Raw genomic sequence first — 25,006 nt, 5'->3', positions numbered from 1 at the left:
TGCAATACTCTTATATTTAAACATAAATGTAATGGATTTATATAAAGGAGATTTTTTACATACTTCCCATTTGTACTTATTTTTAACGTTTTGCATTACAATGTTAACCAATTAATACATGAACATAAACAAGTGTAAACCAGTCTCAGCCGAGCAAAAGAACTAAAGTTGTAGAATATCATCTGATAATTAAGAGTTTACATAGAATCTCACAGTGCGTCGAATAATTTGGCCAGGGACTGTAGTTCCACACCCCAGTCCAGGGCGAGTTAGGAAATTTTTTATAGTGGCCACCGTACTGATACATCATGAAATACATTTTATTCGCTTAAAAACTTTGCGAAATAAGCGAAAAGTTATTTTAAAATTATTATTTTCCTGCTATCTTTACCATATTCATTTTTCCAAATTACAACCCTTTGTACCATTGAAATTTCAAGTTAGTCTTTCATGTTGCCCCTGAATAACTCTCCCTGGGCTGGGGTGCATAGCCATGGTTGTTAGAGCATTCTACTTCTTTAGGTGAATCCTCATTCGAAATTATGCTGCTTTCATTTTGAATACATACAAATTACATACAAATTAGACTCTTATTAGTTTCGAAGCTATTTTGGCAAATTTTTGATCAATTTTGAGAAACCCTTTACTACAGTGTTATAATCCCCCTTTTTGGCTAAGGAGGTAGAAATAACTCAAATCTACTAAACTCACTGTATTAGCTTTACATTTTTTTTTTCTAATTTAAAAGTACATAAAAAATCTAGCCGATGGATAATAAGTTACACTTAAAAGATAGTAAGTATTCATTTCATGCAAAAATCTTAACAATGCAGTTTAGTTTTAAATTATTATATGCAATTTATTGCTATTGAATCTTCTCACATTTATAAAATAAACTTTTTTAATATTTCACTTATTTTTCAGACAATAATGTCAATGCTGACTTTCATAAAAGTTCACTTCTAATCAGCATAAAACGAAAACAAACTTCGTTTCAAGAACTTAAAGTATAGATGTGCATCCAGTAAAGAAATAGAAAAGAATACTTTTTAGATTAGCATTTGAAAAGAAATAAAACCCCCGCCAAAAATGTTGCATCATCGAAAATTGCGCAGTGGCCGGGTCATGCGCGATATCTTTTGCTTTGAAGCAGGTCAGATAATATTATTTGAGGGAAAGTTCTCATGTAAGTATTTCCTCTTCTCGAGCAGCCTCTTATTTCATAGATTTTATTTGGAACGTTTCAAATTTATTCAATTAGATCCTATATGTTGATAATTAGTTTATTATGTAATTTAAAAAAAAAAGAAACGATTAAAAATAAAACTTCTATAAAATTTTTTAGTCTGTAATACATTTCAGCTATTTCGCTTCAAACTTTTTTATTCCGTTTCAATATTTCTATGCATACATAGAAATAATTTTAGAAGCAATGAAAGTAAAAATAAACTTTTACCTAAATTTAGATACTTTTGAAATTTGCTTGTACGTTTTTCGTTTGTTAAGGAAGAAAGAACTGATACTTACAACAATAAAATTGGAAGTAATCGCTTTTTCAGTCGAAATTTATCTCCTACTTTCTCAATACATTTTTTTTCTCAAAATTTTTAACAAATTTTATTCACAAAATTTAATACCTCAAATACCTAGATGCTTTATTAATAATAAAGCATTTTACCAGAAGATAGTAAGCATTATATGCATCCATAGCGCAATGTACTGTTGACATTTTCGGTTTTCTTGATCAATTAAAATTGATTAAATTTGTATCGATGCTTATAAATAGTTATAAATTGTGAGTTACACTCATGTTTAAAAATGTCCTTAAGAGATTTACATTTCATATTATACTCATGTTTATATTTATGTTCTTAAGAGATTTGTATTATGTCCTTAAGAAAAGTTGGCCATATCCGAAATCGATTTTTTTAAACCGTAAGATGCGTTTTTTTACTTCTAAGTGTATTTTAATTTTTTAATATTGTATTTTTAAAAAAGGCACAGACTATTTTAATTTAATAGAGGAGAAGTTTTATACCAAATAATTAGGTATTTAATAATTATGAATATTCTAAAGCGTTGTGCGTATTAGCATTTATAAAATAGTGACATATCTGTGGTGGAAAAAATCACTGTGAAAATTTGCATTAATTTATGTGAGTAGTTTAAAAAAAATAAAGTGTCTCCTTTTGTTTCATGATAAATACAAAAGTAAAATGAATAACACATTGTTGAAAATTTTGAAGAAAAAAAAGTTTATATTTTTAGATTGATTGTTATTATAATAGAGCAGCTATATATACATATATATATATCAAAAGAGGAGAGCTTAACACAGACTTAGACTTTTGAGCTCTGACAACAATTAAGTTTACTTTTAATTCATCATAAAAATTTCGGAATTAGTGACATCAATTGATGAAAAAATTTTCTACTAATAAATTTAAAAAAATACTTACTAAAAGGACCAATTCTTAACATTCATTGTGTTGATTGAGAGAATATTTACAAAGAAATAATAATTGTGTCCAGATATTTACAAATAAAAATGAGGGTTTAAATAGAAAGGTGAATATTCTTAACAAATTGCAGCAATTAATGCTACAATGCGATTTTAAAAAAACAATTTATTGATTATTGCACGTTCAAAGAAGTAATGTACAAAACCACGTTATTGTTTTAAAAATATATATTAAAGTAAGTATCCAACCTTAAACTAATTTTTTATGTATGTAAGTATTTTATTGCGTGCTTATGAAATATTTCTGTATCAAAGCGCCGTTTTTTTACACGTAAAATATATGGTTGTCTAAAAAACATAACGTACGGAACGAGGATAGTTTCTTTCATCAATAAGTTATTGTTTAGAAAAATCTGGTGTGCTAAAAGTTTATGAAAAAGTCATTTTAGTTTAAATTTTATTTAATAGAAAAACATATCGCATAAATTATGAATATTCATTGTATATAAGATAAATATCAGTCGAAATTCAAAATTATTCGATGTTAACGTTATCGCTCACACCTTTTAAGAAGTCAAAAATTATTATATTTTACGCATATTATCTGCCTAAATTAAAATTATAATAAAAATTTAAATTGTAACTAATTCAATAAAGAAAATATAATTTGCTTATAAAAGCATGCAAATCTTTTTGAATAAGTAGAATTTTGTTTAAACTTTCCATATGCGAATACATATTATATTTTAAAATATTTATAAAACATAACTGCTTACTCATTTGAAATAAAATAAGACATTTATTGAATGAGATTAATATGTATTTTAAACAAAAAAATATATTTATTTCAGAGCATATCATATTTTCTTACAATAAAAAAAATCGAGATCTCTCAAGAACTCTTATTAAGAAAGTCACTTACTTAGATTTTTATTCATTACTTTTCAAAAAATTAGCTTAATCATTATAAGTTTTAAAGACTTAAAATTTAACACATTTCTTTTTAATAGTAAATTTTCTAATAAACTTTATGTTATTGTTTTAAATAACGTAAATCTATTGAATATACGATGGAAAATATTGTATATTAAATGTACTTTTCTATTCCAATTGAATTTATACTTTAACGATTTGTTAAATTTTAAATGGTGTTTTAAGTTTTTTGTACAGGTTGAAAAACAAATGAGGAAATAATGCTTCAATACTCATTAACTTGTTAAATTGTTTCTTTTTAACATAACTTCTCTATTATTAGTTGTAAAATGCCCATAATATCTTTCTTAAATTTCTCAAATAGTTAAAAAAACAAAGGAAATTTTTTTTTCTCCCGGAATAATGCAAATATTACACATAATAAATAAACTCAATAGCAGAATTTACATTAGAGGTGGGATTTTTATATTACTGGTTATTTTAAATTAGGGATGAAAACCAGTTTGATCACTTGGAGGTGATTCTTCATTGTTTTCTGCAGCATGTTTTTGCAGTTTTCAATCCTGACTAATGATTTCTTATAATTCGATTGTGCTTGAATTTTAACGTGGTTATTTTCGGAAAGGATCGGTGGTATCAGGAGTATATCTTTTTGTTCTAATTTTGCAAACTTTTTTGTTTATTTATATTCTCATTCATGCATCTTAGCTTTCCTTAAATTTTATCAAAATTTAAAATCACTTATTTCCACTGTTTTATTTGTGAAATTTGAAATTGGTTGCGCTTTACTAATCCCAATCTACTTCAAAAAAGTGTAGGATAAAAATCTGGCTATGTATTGAATAATGAAGTAGAGGTTATATAATTTGATTACAATTTAAAGTATGAGTCCATTTTCAATCTAAATTCCAACCATGGTTAAATGTTTTTTTAATGTTTGGGTTGATTTCAAATTTTTAGGGAAATTTTGATTTCATAACATTTCAAGAAATTTTCGTAACATTTTGAGTGATAGCCGTTAATTTATACGACTAGCTCCCTTTTCTGAGAAAAAAGTTCAGTGCCCGTAATTCCAAGGAATTTCAGAAAAATTTATTGGATTGATCGTTAAATTAAATGTTCATGTCTTTTCTTTGAGAAAAAATCCCAAAAGTAAAAATACCCTCCTAAAAATTTTTCTTCAATGTGAGCAGGTACTATTGGTTGTCTGAAATCATGTTAATAAAAAAATACATAAAATACTTATTTGGCATTTTCATAATTATTTATAATTCTAGATCATCAAAATATTCTGAGAAAGTCTTCTTCATATTTTAAATTTTGAGTACAGGTTATACAGGGTGTCCCAAAAGGTCGTTTACAAACTTAACATGCTGGTCTGTCATATCATGATGACCAAGATTTACATAGGAACTTGTGTCCGAAAATTAAAACTGCGACCACTAGAGGGCGATAATTGCACGAAAACGGGAGAGTGGGAAAAACAATCATTTCAGGCGTGGACGTTGAAGGAGAAGGATGAATGAGTTTAGTAACGCAGAAATGGCCGACATGCATTACGTATAAGGCGCCGCTGATGGAAATGAACGAGCCGCGGCACGGACGTACCTTGAGCGCTTCCCAAACAGACGTCAGCCAAGTCATGTTTTGTTTGGACGATTGCACCGCAGATTATGTGAATCAGGTGCTTTGGTAGCACGTAGCCACATCGGTCGAGAACGTGCTACACGCACACCTGTCGTAGAGGAAACCGTGCTACAGGAGTATGCCATCAACCCGCAAAGAAGTCTCCGAGAAGGTGAACGTGTCTTGGGTGTAGCTCGTTCCATAATAATGCGCATACTGCACGATGACATGCAACACCCTTACCAATTCCAAAAAGTACAGGCATTGTGCGCTGACGATTATCCCAAACGCATTGCATTCTCACGCTGGTATTTGCAACAGCGGGTCGCACAGCCAGATTTTCCATCATGGATTTTGTTTTCTGATGAATCCTGCTTTACACGGGATGGTGTCGTGAACCTGCACAACATGCACGTATGGGGGCATGAAAACCCAAGATGTACACGTGCCCATGCACATCAACAACGTTTCAGTGCAAACGTTTGGGCTGGTATTATCGGTGACATGTTGATTGGCCCCTACCTTCTACCTGAACGCCTCGACGAAATACCTATCGCATTTTTTTAGAAAGAGTTTTGCCGGATCTGATGGGTGACGTTCCAGCCGCTACACGCCGAAACATCTGGTTTCAGCATGATGGAGCGCCTGCCCACTTTAGCTACGCTGTTCGAGAATACCTCGATAGGATTTATCCTAATCGCTGGATCGGTAGAGACGAATCAGTCCCATGGCCGCCGCGATCCCCCGACCTGTCTCCCCTGGATTTCTACCTGTGGGGACACATGAAGTCCATAGTGTACGAGACACCTGTAACATCGGACATGGATCTTATCGCCAGGATCGCGGAAGCGGCAGCACGTGTCCGTGACACTCCTGGCCAATTTGAACGGGTTCGTGAATCCATGCGCCGACGCTGTGAAACGTGCATTGTGGCGAATGGAAGGAATTTTGAGCATTTGCTGTGATGTAATGATGTTTTATAATAAAAATCATATTAACACCGCCATCGATATCATTTTTTTCTCCTCATCCAAACCTGCACTTATCGCCCTCTACCGGTCTCAGTTTTAATTTTCGGACACAAGTTCCTATGTAAATCTTGTTCATCATGATATGACAGACCAGCATGTTAAGTTTGTAAACGACCTTTTGGGACACCCTGTATAAATAAAATAGTTATGGTTAAATAATTCTGTATTTCAGAAATAATTAATTTCAATAAATTTCTATTCATTGCTTTTTATCTTCGTTTTTACTTTTGCCTTAAAGAATATTACTTTTATAATAAGTTATGATGAAAAAAAGATTAGAATAAAATATAAATTGATAGAACGTGCAATTTTTCATTTAAAGGCATTCTGAACTAAAACTAATTTTAACTATTTGTTAATTTACGATCCGTTACAATATTCTCTTAGAAACAAATTTGCAGTTAGACCTGGATTTTTATTGTCATGATGGCGTACCGGGGTTAAATCTAATTTTACGCTTGTAAATGAAAAAATTCTTGTGGGTTATCGAACTTTTTACAGGGATGACTTTTTTTTCTTTTAGAACTTAATAATTTGTTCGCTTAAATTTTCTTTCAATCAATATTGGTTGAGTGAGAAATATTAGGTTTGTTTTGAAAGGCAATTATTTTCAAAATTACTCATCAGTACCATTTTTTAATGATTCAGTATTTGTAAAAAGAGATTTTGAAAAACAATCTTAAGCTGTAAAAATACTTTTAATGACATATTTTTCATAAGTGTGTTATAAAAAAATTCCAATTTATTTTTCATAAGAGTATTATAAATTTTATGTTGCCTGATATTTTTTTCCAAATTTTACTTAATTTAGCCATGTAAATCTTACCCGATACAAAGTAATTATTTCAATTATATTTTAGTTAGGATGTCTTCAATCTAAACATCTTGGTAGGGAAAAAAATTCATAGTATATAATTGTCAGGCCTGTTATCTTTTAAAATTTAATGTTTGTTGTAAAGGGAGAAATGGTACATTTATTTAAGAAAAAGAATTTAAAAGAGCGAAAAATTTAACTTAAAATAAATTTAAAGCAAAAACAAATTAACCATTTATATAACTGTGAAGTAAATTTAAAATAATTACGCAAACCTTCAAATTTTTTAAAATAAAATAATAATTCTCCAACTAAAGAAATCTAAGCAATAATGATAATAAACAGTGTTAAAAAGCAATGATTTTGTAATAATTAAATGTTTAGTAAGGCAGCCAAAAATAATGGGAGAAAAGAAATAAAAAGTAATAAATGACAGCCAAAAACAAAGTGAGAAAAGCAATAAGAAGCCATAAAGACAATCAAAAACAATGTAAGGTAATCAATAGAATTTAATCAACTGAAGTAGAAGTTAAACTATGCAAATAATATAAACCATACAATAAATTAAATCATGCAATTAAATAATAGGAAAGTAAAGATTTACAACACTAAACATTCAGCTCCCTTAGAAACACTCATATCTTAAACAAAGTTGGTCAAGTTTCGGTAAAAATAGCTCGGGATTAAATGAAAGACTTAAAAAAAAAAAAAAAAAAAAAAAAAACGAAATTCGGCAAAATAAAAATCATGTTTTATGATTTAAGATACTTTGTGATCAAAAGAAGATAGAAATTGCTGTTTGGAAATAAAGTTTTGAGAAAATTCTTTCTTTCTCTCTTGGCCTATTGTGCTAGATAGGACGTTTTCATCGACAATTGATATAGAACGTTTACATCGGCAATTGATATAGAACTTTGAAAAAATAATCTTGATATTATATTTTTCGAGCTTTTGAATCCTCTCATAATAACAATGCCAGAGTATTTCAGCAAAAATATAAATATCAACAAATATAAAAGCATAAAGTATGAACATATATAAAGTGTAAACATAATATGAAATATAAAAATAAGTACGACTTATAATTTTTACATAATATAACTGCGAATCTATTTTTATGATATTCCTAAATAAATACCTTCAGTCAATGGAATAATGCTGAAAAATGTAAACGGAAAAACTCTTACTTATATTTTTATTATTATATCATTATTTACTGTTATTTTTCTGCTTAAAGTAGCAACTAACAAAAGAAAATATACAAATAAAATTTGGTTAAACTGTCATTCGTGTTTGAAATATTTTATTGCATCAAGTATAATATCCAAAATAACGAAGCGTTAAAAATAATTATTCACTTAACTTTGTTTCATAAATATTCTAACTGCATGGACTACATTTTGCTAAAAAATTAACGCATATAACTTATTTTGAATGTGAATAGTTTTCAGATGTGATAATAAAGTATATACATTTAATTAATCAATATTGAATCATAAATATAATTTATAAATTTTTTCATGAGCGTTACCGAGAATCATTACATCAAGGATACGAAATGGAATTACACACATAAAAGAAATTCTCAAATGTACTAAGTACCAGTTAAAAGAATAATTATTTAATTATTTTGATCTCTTTCTTGTTATTAACTTTAAGGAAATTTCCTTCATTTGTCTGAAATATTAAAGGAAAGATTTCTAATGATTGCATAATCTAATACCAACGACGGCCAAGTTTTTTCTAAACATTAAATTCTGAGTGATGTTTAAACGAAGAAAATGACACAAAACTTTATCTTTGCTCAAATAAACATTGTAAAATTTATGTATAATCAAGCAGAATGAAAATGCGAGATTAGTCAGATGAATATAACACGAGAGCCCGCTACCAAGTAATAAATGGATTAATCAATTGAATTAACATCAGTTTTACGAATATAGGTCTATACTTTCAACTTAAAAATTAATACTTCGAAAAAAGTATACATTTGCAATTGATAGATAATTCAAACAATTCATCTAGATGTCAATTTCTTAAGATTACTTGCCTCTTTGTAAGTTCAAAGAGCCTTTCATCTCTTGAGAGGGTCGATAAGATAAGTACTAAGGGGGATCAGTTAACCACTGTACCTCAGACCCCAAGATCAAGAAAGACATGGGCAAAGTAGGCCCTCAATGGCGACTGTGTTTAGTTTAGTTTAAGAGTTTTGCTAAACTCAATATATTAAAATAAAATTGATACTTAATGCCTCTTTAATTTCATAATGCATTCATTTGAAGTACTAAATTCTTAAGGGTGCTAAGCACGAAATATATTTTTATAATTATATTAATGTGTACATTTTTGTTTGATTTTTGACAGGAATTCTAAAAAATATATGTTAAAGATGGAGATTATGAAACACTTTGTTTGCGTTAATTTAATAGCTTTTCAATAATTTCTCTTTTTTTATTTTCAATTTCAGAAATAATCGTAACCTAACAATAACAAAGTGACTAAAAAATATTTTTCGTTAACAAGTTTTAAAAGTAAGCTGCACCAAAATGTTTATGTGTAACATAAGAAGCTTCTAAACAAAATACTTCTCTCTAAATTCCTCATTTAATCACAAAGACTACGCTTTATTTTAATAAACGATAAATAAAAGGATGGACAGTTCTTTAAAAGGGAAATTCTCAACAAAACAAAAAATAAAATCAGAAATTCGTAAAATGTTTTTGCAACGACGCGCATAGGAATGAAATAAACAGTTTTCAAAATGTTTGTTCTATAAAGAATTTTTTTTCTCCATAGTCATAAACACTCGAATTAACAGCATTCTTCATTTTTTATTTTGCACTACCTAATTATTAAAGCTCTCCTTTATCACTCTGAGAAATTCCTTCTTCGAGAATTAATTTTTTTCATGCAAATGCTTTTAAATATACTTCTTTATTTCCGACTCGAATGAAAGGAATAATAAGAATAAAGTGTTTAGCTTGTTCAAATATATTATTTATTTTCAATAACATATTTATAAGAATATTTTTTTCTTAAAAAAAATCAGATATTTTCAACTTTTCGTAACATTACAGGTATCCTTAAATTTAACAGATTTTTTTAATAAAATTTACAGACAAAAAAACGCAAGAAATTTTTCTATTAATTTCACTAAAATGAATAATTATGAAACCGTTATGCAAGTCTTATCCAAGAGTGGCAGAAAAGCCATTCTATTTGCTTCGATTTATCTTCGGGTTTCTGATTTACCTTATAAATGAAAGAAATAGATAGGAAGTGATCCATGTTTTCAATTTGCCACTTTGTGCATCCAGGAATTCGTAGGCATCCCATTACACAAAGAATAATAACACCCTGGTTTGCTAAACTAATATTTATTTTAGCTGTTGAAGTATTAATTTCACTAAAATGAATAATCATGAAACCGTTATGCAAGTCTTATCCAAGAGTGGCAGAAAAGCCATTCTATTTGTTTCGATTTATCTTCGGGTTTCTGATTTATCTTATAAATGAAAGAAATAGATAGGAAGTGATCCATGTTTTCAATTTGCCACTTTGTGCATCCAGGAATTCGTAGGCATCCCATTACACAAAGAATAATAACACCCTGGTTTGATAAACTAATATTTATTTTAGCTGTTGAAGTATTAATTTCACTAAAATAATTTGTTTATTAGCAGAAGAAAACTATGTGATATCAACATTTTATAAGCTTTTGTTGTTTAATTTTTAAAATATGTTAAGAAATAATGAAAATCTGAATAAATATGGAAGATATATTTTGCGAGATATTGCAAGGGGAATAAGCTTCTTACAATACTGAAAAAAGGGAAATAGATTAATATAGGTGAAGAACTACTTTTCTATTATGCTTTATTCAGCATATTTAGTTCCAGAAAAACTTTTTCATTTTCCTAATATTAACTATTGACATTTTTTTATATTATTTTATTTATATTATATTACATTTTTTATATTATTTTATTTATATTATATTATATTTTTTTATATTATAATAAATGTAAAAAATATATTTGTGAGTTTTTGCAGGGGGAATAAGCATCTTGCAATATTGAAAATGTGAAATAGACTAAAATAGATAGAGAACCATTATTCTATTGTGTTTTTTCTGTATATTTAATTCCAGAAAATCTTTTTTATTTTCCTAATATTAACTTCCTTATAGCTCTTTAAAGGGCACTTCTAATAAGAGTTCAGATTTATTTCTAACTTGTATGTTAGACGAACATTGATAAACACCTTTCATAAAACTGAAACCAAGAAAATGTCTTTCGGTTTGTCAGACAATAAGGAAAATCGGATGAAAAGCCGAACAATTTCTCTTGAAGATTAAGTTATAAAATAATAACACAGTGTATAACAGATAATGTATATCAATGTATAACATAATAATGTATAACAGATATAATAAGTAAATGAACAATATTTCTTGAAAAAGAAAAATATTACTTTTTAAACCTATTTCTTTTATGTATTTTATTTCAGATAATCCTGTTTGAAAACGTTAAATATACATTTCAAACAGGATTAAATTCAAAAGGAAAAATATTTATTTTGAAAATGTTTAGAAATATAATCCAGTAAAATATAAATAAGCAAACTTTTTTCCATCTATTTTCCAGAAAGAAAAAAAAAGAAAAAAATTATAATAAAATGTTCACCTATCATTTATTGGGGAAAAAAAGATTAAGAAATAATTTCAATAAATAAATAAATAATTTCTTTCAGATCCTGGTGTCCGCTATTTATGTATCTGATTTGCGGAGAAATTTTCAAACATTATGTGAATGTAGTAAAAAAAACACTCTCATTTTATTAAAGATTTAAAATAAAATATAGGTTGTAATACTCGAAACGATAAATTATATGACTGTTATTTTTTAACAACTTAATATTTAATGACGAAATATATGCTGACATCTGATGTCTTATATCCGTCGTTGAACAGCCGACCCAATTTTGGGTTCACGACTACTAATGTTCAACTCCGTAGCCTTGCAATTTTGAACGCAATCCAGAAGACAAGGAAACTCCTGCATCAGTACTCCCAGAGGTATGATTTGTTATGGGAACATGGAGGACTTTGTGACTCCACAGATTTATCTTGCATCAGTGCATAGCCTGGTTGGTAGGGCACTGGGCCCATGTCCAAGAGGTCGTCGCCCCTTCGGCCGAAGAATCTCCATGTAGTAAATGGTGACATCTGATGTCTAACGAAAAAGGAATGCTCTTTTTTTTTCTATTTCTAATCAAAGAGAAAAAATTAAAATGACTTGCGAATAATAGAAAGCAAAGCGCCCTGATGAATAAAAGATTTTAGAAGACCAATTTTTAAAAAAGAAAAAAAAATTTTTTGAACATTAGTTATAATGACAACACTGAATAGCCTCTTGAAGGCATTTTGTAAAACAAGTTCTATAATAAAAAAGTTGATAATACGTAGTCAAATATAAGTCACTTTATCGAATTACTGTTTTTCTCGGGACACTTTCAAATTTATAGGCTTTAATAATTTACATAATGTAATAAAACATTAATACTAGCCATAAAACTTCTCTAGAAATCATCTCGAAAATTTCAGCAAAAAAAAAAACTCTTTTTCTTGTTCAAATGGAAAAAGAAAAGAAAAGTAAACTAAATTTGAATTTTATGAGCAAAAAACTATCAAAATTTAAATTGTATTCAAAATTTTAAAAAATCTCTTTCTGCAATTTTATTTACAAAAATATCATATTTATTGAATACATATTAATACTGCGAACATAATGAAAAACAGCTTGTTGCCGGAAAGAAAAAAAGCTAAATTATTATCCGAATGTTAGCAGCATTGATATTTTATGACTGATTTACAAATTATATGTGGGATATGAGGGATCATTACGAGTGGGATCATTTTATGTGGGACAATGGGTGGTATTATCAATCAGGCCTTTCAGTGTATTGATGAGAAATAATAAAAATGCATTGTTATGCATGATTTTTTAAAAAGAAATCTTCAATTTACCTTTTACAACATTGCATTTAATTTTCAAGCATTACACTTCCTGAAGCAAAGCAACAAAAATAATATATAAAGTGACTGAAAATATCAAACAACTATGGTAACAAAAGTATGAAAAAAAATTACGTAAAATTATTATTCAAAGTAAGAAAATTTTTTAATATAAAGTTAAAGATACTATTATGTCTTATAAAATATTATTAATAATAAAATATTATAAATATCTTATAAAATGTACTATGTCTTTCAATATCTTTGTAATTGCATAAAGATTTTATAGTCCATACAATTAAAATCCTTGCAAAAGTGTTACACCGCCTAAGGAGCATATGCAAGAGTGAAAAACATTAATATTGAGTATAACGATAATATTTTTATTTTGGAAGTATATGGGTTCTTCAAAGCATAAATGAAGTTTTACAAACTCTCCCGCAAAAATATAGCTTTAATTTTTTAAACGCACCATATTACTACGAAAAACGAACATTGGAATTCATGTAACTTCAACTCAAATTTAAGCTGTAAATTGTTTCACTGCCTGAAGAGCATTAATGAGGAGAAAGCAAATACTGTGCATAACGCATAGAAGTATATGGAACCCATATAAGTATATTGGTTCCTCAAAGCATAAATGAAGTTTTACAAACTATCCACAAAAATATAGCTTTAATTTTTTAAAGGCACCATATTACTACGAAAAACGAGCATTCGAATTCATGTAACTTCAACTCAAATTTAAGCTGTAAATTGTTTCACTGCCTAAAGAGCAATAATGAGGAGAAAGCAAATATTGTGCATAACGCATATAAGTATATGGAACCCATATAAGTACATTGGTTCCTCAAAGCATAAATGAAGTTTTACAAACTATCCCGCAAAAATATAGCTTTAATTTTTTAAACGCACCATATTACTACGAAAAACGAACATTGGAATTCATGTAACTTCAACTCAAATTTAAGCTGTAAATTGTTTCACTGCCTGAAGAGCATTAATGAGGAGAAAGCAAATATTGTGCATAACGCATAGAAGTATATGGAATCCATATAAGTATATTGGTTCTTCAAAGCATAAATGAAGTCTTACAAACTATCCCGCAAAAATATAGCTTTAATTTTTTAAACGCACCCTATTACTACGAAAAACGAACATTGGAATTCATGTAACTTCAACTCAAACTTAAGCTTTAAAAGTGTTTCACTGCCTGAAGAGCATTAATGAGGAGAAAGCAAATATTGTGCATAACGCATATAAGTATATGGAATCCATATAAGTATATTGGTTCCTCAAAGCATAAATGAAGTCTTACAAACTATCCCGCAAAAATATAGCTTAATTTTTTAAACGCACCATATTACTACGAAAAACGAACATTCGAATTCATGTAACTTCAACTCAAATTTAAGCTGTAAAAGTGTTTCACTGCTTGAAGAGCATTAGTGAGGAGAAAACAAATATTGTGCTGAATGATATAATTTTCATTCAAAGAGGGAATTAGTTTCCTAAAATTTTGTACGTTCCGTAAACTTCCTTTAATTTTTTAGACGCACGATGCGATAAAGAATATTTATGTTCATGTAATTTAAACTCGAAAGTGTTTCACTGTCAAAAGTTTTAAAAAAGATATACTTTTTTTTATTTTTAGATATGTGATCATCATTATTATTTAAAAAATAATAATATATAATGATCTTTTAAATTTTTGCATATTTTTCTATATATCTGAAACATTTTAGAATATTAAAAATAGTGTTAATATAAAATTATAAAGATCATTTATAGAAGGATAATTCCATAAGTTTTTTTTTTAAAAAATTAATAACTCTCTTTTATTTTTTTTTCTTACTTAGTATAATTAAAATAGAAAAAAATTGGAATTGTAAAGAATACAAATTTCACATTATTCTAAACTGTGTTACCTTCCAAATTTATATCGAAATTGGTCTATTATTCTAAATCGCCAATACTCAAAAATGTCGTATTTCTTCAAATTTTTAAACATTCATTATATAAATACCATTAAAGAAATTATTACTGTGGATGAACACTAACACTGGAAAACACCTTTTTTTATGGTTAATAAATCATTCCAATTTTTGATGAAACACTTACACCCTCGAATAGTAATTCAATATCACAGCACACGTGCACATGCGAATAATATTCACTTGAGATCGCAGACTGAACTTTTATCAACCCTCAATGAGACCGACCGCCAGCATGACACCGGCTGTAAATCCGCAGAAGGCTTTCCATGACTCTTGATTCGGACAGGGTGGGTGAAACTGAACAACAAAATCCAATCTCCAGCGGTAATTCCCATAGCAGCAACGGTAGAGGCAACTTCTGGACCCATGACAGAGAAAGTCCCAAGAATCTCTTCTTTTAATTTCTTTTAGCATCAGATTCTTTTAGTCAGGATTAAAAAGAATAATATCTGTTTCACGAGCAATGTCAGTTCAACATTCAGACATCAATGTCAATTCAGCATCAATTTCATCATTCAGTCAATTGTATTTTTATTTTAATTTTTGAATTATATTTAGAAGAAGCATTTTAGCATTTATTATTATCCTGCGTCCGTTTCATCAGTTCTAAACATCCTGCTCGGCTTGTAAAATGATGCAGTCAGACCGAGCAGAAAAACAGACCCAGGATTTTAATGAAAGGAATAGAATTGTATTACGTCATTCTTTGTTGAGTGGCGAGGGAAAAGTGCAGTGTATTTCATGAGCAATCAGTCTTCCTGGTAGGGAAAATCTTGCAAAAAATTTAAAAATGTTTCTATTTAGGGAAAAGAGGGAAATCTTAGAAATTACTATTGATTTATGAACTAAGTCGAGTGATTCTCACGGAGATTAAAGGGAAAAATGTCTTTATTTAAATTTATGCATACTTGGGCCAAAAATAGATTTAAGAACAAGATGTGGCTTTTAAAAGTGTGAGAAAGCATTTCGATTTGAATAATAAATTAGGAGTTGTTTTATAGCGAAGAAACTAACATAAAAAGATTAATAGAAGCTTTTTATGTTTGCTGCATGCTACACATACATACACACACACACACACAGATATATATACATATATATATATATATATATATATATATATATATATATATATATATATATATATATATATATATATATATATATATATATATATATATATATATATATATATATATATATATATATATATATATATATATATATATATATATATATTAGGGCCTGCGCTAAGGATTTCAAATTACTTGCCAGTAAATTAGCCAAATATCAAAAGTATTCGCCAATTTTCGAATGTCATTGCCAAATGCTAATCTTAATAATTTTTTATAATGAAATTTTTTTTCCATAGAAAACTATTTTACTGTAGTTTGGTTCAGGCTTATATTATTTGAACCCAATTCTAATTGGTTATACGGTGCATCTACCGAACATTACAGAATACGAATAAAAAATACTGATTTGTTTAGAGAAATTTATTTTGACTTAATTTTGAGGATTGGGTAAAATATATATTTTTCTTTCCAGTGGAAAAATAATTCTCCAATACTTTTACCAAAACATAATTTTATGAGCAAAATTTACGATTTTATCGCATTTAGCGAGGTGGCGAATGCTTTACTTGGGCCCTGGAGAGAGAGCAAAGAATTGAATATTAAATCTAATCCATAAATCGAGATTATATCCAACTCGCCTTTACCACATAGTGTAATATTATTGATTTAATTATCTTAGAATTTGTGATAATGTGTTATGAGATCCTTAGTGTCATGGGAAATTGATCAGTCCAACGTTACTAAGATCTATTAATATTTAAAATGTTAAGATTTGAAAGCACAAAGATTGTAGTTTTATAGTATTGCCTTTGATTGCAGAAAATAGATACAAGAACATGAATATTAAAATAGGATTTTATTTAGGTAAGGGCCTAAGAATTAGAGCTTACATTCTGTCTGCTAGATTGAGACAGAAAGGGTTTGACCTAGGAGAGTGTTTATATCTTTCTAGACAATATATGTAAATATCATTATACATATATAAATCGTAGTAACGTGGAACTGATCAATTTCCAATGACACTTAAGATCACATCATTCCATTTTCCAATATATATATATATTTGTGTATGAATAGTTTGATACATACATTAAATTTTTTTTTTACCTCAAGAAAATAATCTTCTAAAATTTTCACTTTAATTCAATGAAGTGTGTCTTAATTATTTATATTTAATCCAATAACAATATAAATATCGATTTTTTCTTTAGTGTTGCGCTGATGCAGAAAATGAATCTTACTCTGTAAGAAGAAAAGCTTCTAAGAAAGGGGATCTTAATATTTCTTTGACAATGTTCACAATTCATGTGAGTTTTTGAATTATTCATAGATATTTAATGTATCCAATAATGTATGGTTAAAAAACATATGTATACACAACTGGTCGGCTTACACGAGAAATGTAAATCAAAAAGGAAATTCATAAAAAGAGCCTCTACAATATTTCTTTGACTAATGTTTGCAGTTCATGTGAGCTTTTAACTTGTACATTCAATTCCGTCTAGCCAATCCAAATATGATTTTTAAAAAAATATCATCGATATGCTATTAGAAGAAACAGATCTTTTAATACAATAAAAGAAATACTTCAAGGGAAAGGTACCGTAATATTTCGTTAAATATTGTCTTCAGTTAATGGCAATTTTTAAATTGCATATTTTTAACTATTATGCAGATTATTATTTTTTTTCCTTTGCATCATTTTAGCATTATTATGAAAAAAAGCATGCTATCTTAATTAAAATCTCTATTCTCATAAACAATAGACAATTTTGAACTGTAAATACCAAGCAAGTCAGAAGCAACGCAGGACAAGAATAATGTAAAGGGTAAATTAATTTTTGAAAATATCAAATTTTTAAACTTTGGTTGACATAAGATAATTTTCCTCTCATTGGTTTCATTCAAATTTTTATTCTGATAGAGCAAAAAGAAAGACGTTATTTTTGGACTTTTTTCCTTGAAAAGATAAAAGCTTACTTGCTTCCCTTTTTTATTTCCTTAAGAGAAGAAAAAAAAGTGTGAGAAATAAAATTCGATTAAATTGGGGGAGCTATTTTATAAGGTTTCTATTTATACAATAGAGAAAAATTTAGACAGAGTAAAGACAGTTATAAGCAACCGGCATCGCAAAGAGCAATTTGAGGGAGGGAGGGATGATCCCACTGCAAAACTCCCTGATCCATCGTATCAACGATAAATATTGCATTTTTTAATAGCAATTATTACTCATTAAAACACATTAATCATCATTGTTAATTGTTTCTCAAAATTTTTTTTAAAAATTTAAAAATACGATAAATGATAGAATTAAACAACGAGGATCTCCTTATAAAAAGGTTTTCTAGAAAAATAATACAATGTTTCCAATGAAATGCCATATATAAAATGAAATATTTTTTTTTTAATTTTAAAAATTAGAAAATGTGATTTGAAAAACACAAAATGAGCGATGCCAGAAATTGAATGTAGAATATTGGATACACGGGAGAAATTCTAAAAAAATAGAAACATATTAAAGTGATTGTTTTTTCAAGAATGATACGCCCACAATCTAACGAGAAATATGTTTAAAAAGTATTTGAAATGCACCTTAAATAAGGGAATCAATAAATGCATTATTAAAGAGATTTTTGTATTTGAGTGAGTTATTTGTTTAAAAAGAATGTATTAAATGTAAGCTGGACGCGAGATTACATTTCGATTTTCCGTAGAGGTCGATGGGCTACCTAGACCCATTTTAGGGATCTTCCGACTTGCATCCGGTGAGGAGGGGTGTTGGAAAGGTATTTTCGTGGCGCAGTGGCGTCGATCGGCGAAACCATTAACCGTGGGTTAGAAAGTAGCAACATGAGTAGTTACGCGCCAAACAAATATATAGCTTTTTATAAAGTGCATTTACTACTATATTATCTTTACATTATCTCTCCAGTTTTAAGGATTGTATGCATAAATTATTATATGCATCATCTCAGTTAAAGAGTATCTAAGCCAATGGCTCTTTCAAAAGTAAGTTTTGCTTTTAAATAATTTGCAAAAACTTTAAAAGGTGATTTTTTTCCCTCCCACATATTTCATTTATTTGTGTGCACCGTATATATATATATATATTTATTTTTTTAAATTTGAAATTTGCATTTTCTTGTTTTTGTTTTAGAAAACGAAAGCTGATTAATTAAAAAGCGTAGCACTCCGTTAGCACAGCATTACTTTAATTTTTGTCAGTAAATTTAGTTTTTAAAATGATCGTATATGATACTTGAAAAAAAAATTTTAATACGAAAATATTATATTTTTTAATAATTTTCATTTAATTCGATGAATTTTTTAGAAGTTGTTTATGTTTCTAAAAAGGATCATGGAGTGAATTTTATAAAGTTGTTGTTATTTATAAAATGCATTATTAATTTATTAATTTTAGTCCTTTGAAACTTTTAAAAAGAACGATTACTTTATATGCATATATTTTTATCTTATATGCATACATTTTTATTTTATATACACTGAAAATAAAGTAAGATTTCAAATTATTTCATTCATTTATATTTTCCAATTTAAAAATATTTTTAATTTAATATGAAGCATTAAAAGGAAACTACATACTTTGTTTTAAAACACAAACTTTTTGTGAAAATGTTTTTATTAAATAATAAAATAAATGCATCTTTATAAAAGAGCGTACCCAGATTTCTTATTATTTTGGCTACAGAACTCTGATTTTACTAAATTCTTTCCTTTTCATGCAAAAATTACTTTCTTATTCGTATAGATATTTTTTTAAATGTTAAAAATAACATCAATTATTTAATATGTTCAGAAAATGCTAATTCGGAAAATTGAAATGCTTATTAATCTCATCTGCTTTTTCCCAAATAATAATAGCTATCGCTATATTTCTAGCAATTCGAGAAAAAAATTCTCTCACAAAACTATTTTTTTAAACTTTTCATTCTGAATAAATTTCAAAGAAAAGACTGCAAAATTTCGCTGGAATATATTCCGTTAATAATGTTTATATACTAACACATATATTTATTAAACTTGTCATGGCAATAAACGCTATAATAGAAAATATACTGTATAAAAATAAAATATTTGTGTACCGTAAAATGATACTTTAAACTTTAATAGCACTTAATTGAAACACATCAAATTAATAATAATATTTAAATATAGTCAAATGATTAATGTGTGTAGAAACAGTTCTTCATTCTCAATAATGCTTCAGAAAAATTTTAAATTTTTATTCAACATGTATTTGTGATAACAAAATTTATTTAATTCTCGGTTTGTATAATTGCTTTGTGGAAAAGAAAATTTACCTATTAATATCAGAATATTTGAAATGAACTGGAAAAGACACAGTTTTAAAGACATATTAAAGGGCGCTGAAGATGTTTAAAATAAAACACAAAAATATAACAAACAGCTTGCAAAATATAAATTAATTCTTTTAATTTTTCACACCTTCAATAAACGGAGCTTTAAAAAATGTGAATTTTAAATTCAAATATGTGAATAACTGTTCTGAAATTTTAACTGTATTCGATTTTTTTAAAGCTGTATTTTTATGCTTTCGTGCAAAGTTTCAGAAAAAAACTACACAACAAATTGATATTTTGCATTCAGAATTAACACATGCAAGTGATTATAATTTAAAGCAAGAATAGTTTACCTAATCGCTTAAAAAATTATATCAGCTACTTTTTTAGTGAAGATGTAAACTTTACTGTAATATGGCTATGAAGATATAAAATTAGTTAAATAACTTTATTTAAGTGGTTCAGAATAATGTTTAATTATTTAATATTCTGAATAACGTGCCAAAAAGCTTCAATTTTAAAAATGATCAGCCCTCCGGAATTAAGTATAAAATTTTAATATCCTTAAAATGTTAGGTAAGCGACTCACCAAAAATCTATTAAAATCTAAGAATATGAGAGATTTATAAAAGAAGTTAACTTTCAATTGTATTTACTGAAATTTTAGTAGAAAACACAGAAATTAAATATTTAATATAGCAACAAAAAAAAAGTAACTCTGTTTGAATTGAAATAAAAAAATTACAGTAACAACTAAAAGCCAACTATGTTGTCGCTCAGTAGAAATTAAAGGAAAATCTATATCTAAAAAATTCACGATTTTCATTTTTAAGACTCAATATTAAGGGGTAAATATTACACTAATTAGTAAGAAAGAAAATAAATAATGGCCTTACTTTCTTGCGTCTTTTACCCATCTTGACAGACTTAATTAATCATTCCTATGTCTTTTTAAAACAACATTCATGTGCTCATACTACATTAAATACTAAGAAAGAAAATAAACATTGGCATTTCTTTCTTCCGTCTGCTACCCATTTTGGCAGACTTAGTTAATCAATCCTATGCATTTTTGAAACAACATTCATGTCCTCATATTACATTAAATACTAAGAAAGAAAATAAACAATGGCATATATTTCTTCCGGGCTTTACCCGTCTTAACAGACTCAGTACTTATTTCGAATGTTTGACAGCTTATAACTCCATGTTGATTTTAAGGGGGTCTCGGAAACTTTGGATAAAAGTGAAAACCTTCTACTTTACGTATTTGAGCTATTCCACGGTAACTTACGTTACATTCACATAAACTTTATTGCTCTGAGAACTTAGAAGCAAACAAATAATACTAATACACGTATTAAAATGAAGTGATTTCTTAAAATTACAATCAAAACCAAAAGGAATCTAATTAAAATAATTCATATTTTTCAATTTAAACAGCGTAAAAATCTAAAATTAGTGTGGTTACCTGAATAGGAATGGCATAAATTTGCAATATGCTTGAAGGCGAAATTCTGGTCAAATGCTGCATGATTAAGATTACATGTATCATTTTTCTGACATGTCTAAATATTTTTTATACCTAGATTTAAGATTTCATTTCAAAAAATAAACTAAATATAATTTTTTAAATGGGTAACTTACGTTACAGTAATTTACGTTACGAAATTCACTTTGTTTCAAACTTTTATTTCAATAATGATCAAATGCAAATTAAGATATTTAAACAGTATAGTGCAAGGGAGAAAAAATTTACATGAAGAAAACTCAGAAACTTTTGATTTACCCACTTGATTCACACACATAACTGCAAACTTATTAAGTCCTCTGTTATTAACTAGTATAGGGGCTCAATTCTTTTCACCATGTTTTCCTTCTGGTAGAATATTTCATCTCTTTTTTTTGGCCATTTACAATAAATTCCCACAGCAGCCATTACATTTACTTTAAATTCTTGCTCTTCAACAGACATTACCACACCAGTATATAACATGTCCTCGTATCTAACCATATACCAACCTCCAGCTTTTATCCTGGGTTCATCATTTTCTTTTTCAATATCTTTCACTGAAAAAACCCTTCTGGTATACCTTCTTATAATCGGTGGATCTGCTTAATGTTTTTAATCTGTGGAGCTTTTGAGAATAGACTAGACACTCCGCTCATGCTCTAGAGACTCATCTGTTTTTTCTAAACATAAAATAAATTTCCAAAGAATTTCGAAAGATGGAACATTATGGATTTTGCTGAAGGCTTCCTAAGTCAATCCGAACTTTTCATGATTCTTACAAAAACAAACATTTCTTGGAAATTAGCTACTAAGTAGGACATGCTTTGGACGGAGCTCAAAAAATTAAGTTTTTCCAATTTTGCATTCTAGATTTTCTTCCTTCCATAAACATTTGGTGCATTTCTCGAACGGAATGAAGAAGATGCCATGCTTGTGCTTTCTTTTTGCTACCATTAGCATCTCTAATTATAACTACATCCTAAACTCCTGGTACTTGACGAAAGATTTCGTCCAATTTTGAAAACATATGAATGCCAACATCCAATTAAATAACTTGATGCAAAGATTTTCATTAAAATTAATATCTTATGGCAGTGATAATTTATTTAAGCTTTGGTATTGTAACTGGATACATTTTATCTAGTTTATATGCCAATATTCAAGAGAAATAGACTCATTTCAAATTGGTAATTTGCATTGCATGCATGTCGGTAACTTACGTTACACCCATTGAATAGTGCACAAAACAAAAAATAAATAATATTTGAAAAGAAAACTATTGCTGCTTATTTAGTGTTAGCCTCGAAGAAGGAAAAAATATTATTTTTACTATTGTATCACTTGTTCTTTTTTACACATTAAAACTTTTCCTAGTTTTTGGTGACTTGCGTTACATGCATTAATGTTCAATTTAAATTTATATAACTAAGTGAATTTAACAACAAAACTTATTTTAATACTGCACAATATTTCTATTAAGTGCAATAAACAATATTTATTTTTTTGGAACATTTTGAAATGAAAATAATGTTAAATTACTGATTTTCAAAATCTGACTATGTTCTTCACCCAAATCAGAACAAGCACATGCCAATGTTGAATGGGCTACCAACAGTATAAAACTAAATTCTCAAAAAAATATATTATAATTTAACAAACTTCAAACCTTTCTAATTCAGAAAACATCCAAAATAATGACATTATTCTTATTTAAATTTTCTAATGCTTTTCCCCTTTTTCATGGAATTGCCCATTTGACTTAAAACGCAAAATAACGCATAATTTTGTGTAACACTACAGTATAAATAGTAGTAGCTTAACAAAAAATATTTGCCTCCTCGTATCTGCAAACTCTTTAAATTTTCATTTACATTTAAAAAGTTATTCATTTCTTTTATGTAGATCCAAAGTATGTCGAGAAAAAAAAACACACAATTTTAAATGAAAACGGTGTTTGCTTGTTTTTAGCTTGGTACTTTCTTTTTTAGTCACTTCCGAAAAACGAAATTTACCCCTCATTATATTGGTATGAATGGTTTTTGTCAAAATAATTATGATGATATGTCAGTTTATATAAATTAAAATTATTAAATATTAATATAGTTATCAAATGAACAATAATATTAATTGCATGAATCGGTAATTCTTTTTAGCCTCTATTATTATTTTATAGATTGATAACAGATAAACAAATTTTACTTTTGGCATGTTTAAATCATATCTTTTACTATATATTTAAAATATGTTAGTTCTTGTGTCTTACCTTTTGCATTATTCCATATTTTCTTATGTATAAGTTTTTTGAGACACAGATCGCAAACAAAATTTAAAAAAATTGAATAAAAAAGATTTAAAACAAAGCATTTTAATCTAAAAAAATATGAGAGTATAAACAAATAATTTTGAAGTTAAATTTATTTCGTTCAGAAACTTCACTCACGTTTTATTAAAATTGTAAAAATAGAAAGTTAATGCTTTTTAATAACGTTAAAAAAGTATTTTAAAATTATAAATAATGTTAATAATGTTTCATAAAAGTGAAACAAGGTATCTAAAATCATAAACAAAGTCAGAACTGTTTCAATAAGTTAGCAGACGAGAAAAAGTTTAGCAGACGACTTTCTCAATTAGTTTGACACTTGTAAGGTTACATATAGGTTTTTATTTTGAACAATTCATTCTATTTCAACAAAACTTTCTAACTTGAGTTTATTGATTTTGTGGCGATATTAATATCAAAATGCATGATTGTTTTACTGAGTTTTAGTAAAAAGGAAATCATTACAATGAATTCTGGACAACATTCTACCTTTCGTCTAAATAAATTTATTATTCATTTATAATAAACTTATACAGTATTTATGACGACTTCACATTTAATAAGGAAAATGGAGTATTTTATAAGGTACAATATTATAAATGTAAAATATTTGATTGTTGAGGAGAGAGTTGCATTTCGGATAAGTGACAATGCCATGGAATTATTTTTATTCTTAATTATGACCTTAATCAATGAATTGCGTGAGAACAAAAGTTAACATCCAAAGCATTGAATTATTGCCTTGAAGAGAGAAAGAAAATTTCGTCACTTAAAAGTAATTTTTTTTTCATTATAAATTTTATTTCCTAGATATAAATTAACAAAACCATTCAGTTGAATTCTATTTGGTTATAAAAGAAAAAATAATTAGATATTTTAATCAAAAAAAATAATGAT

General features: G+C 27.7%; 1 protein-coding gene across 2 annotated transcripts in view; it reads left to right on the top strand.

Moving 5' to 3' along the window:
• The first annotated feature begins 924 nt into the window (after window positions 1–924).
• Window positions 925–25,006, top strand: part of LOC107437025 (alpha-1A adrenergic receptor-like) — a 61,097-nt gene continuing 37,015 nt past the window's right edge. Inside the window, exons 1-2 of one of the 2 annotated variants that reach the window (XM_021148720.4) lie at window positions 925–1,186; window positions 17,166–17,261. The gene's annotated coding sequence lies outside the window, so the exon portion shown is untranslated. Of the gene's footprint in view, window positions 1,187–17,165; window positions 17,262–18,685; window positions 18,964–25,006 lie in introns of those variants that run through there. The other variant, XM_016048889.4, reaches the window with a different exon arrangement.

This window comes from Parasteatoda tepidariorum, chromosome 11 (genome assembly GCF_982258835.1).
Source record: "Parasteatoda tepidariorum strain Cologne lab strain chromosome 11, Ptep-v5.0, whole genome shotgun sequence".
Taxonomy (NCBI): domain Eukaryota; kingdom Metazoa; phylum Arthropoda; class Arachnida; order Araneae; family Theridiidae; genus Parasteatoda; species Parasteatoda tepidariorum.
The sequence above is the reverse complement of the archived record's forward strand: the minus strand, read 5'-3'. Positions and strand labels throughout refer to the sequence as shown.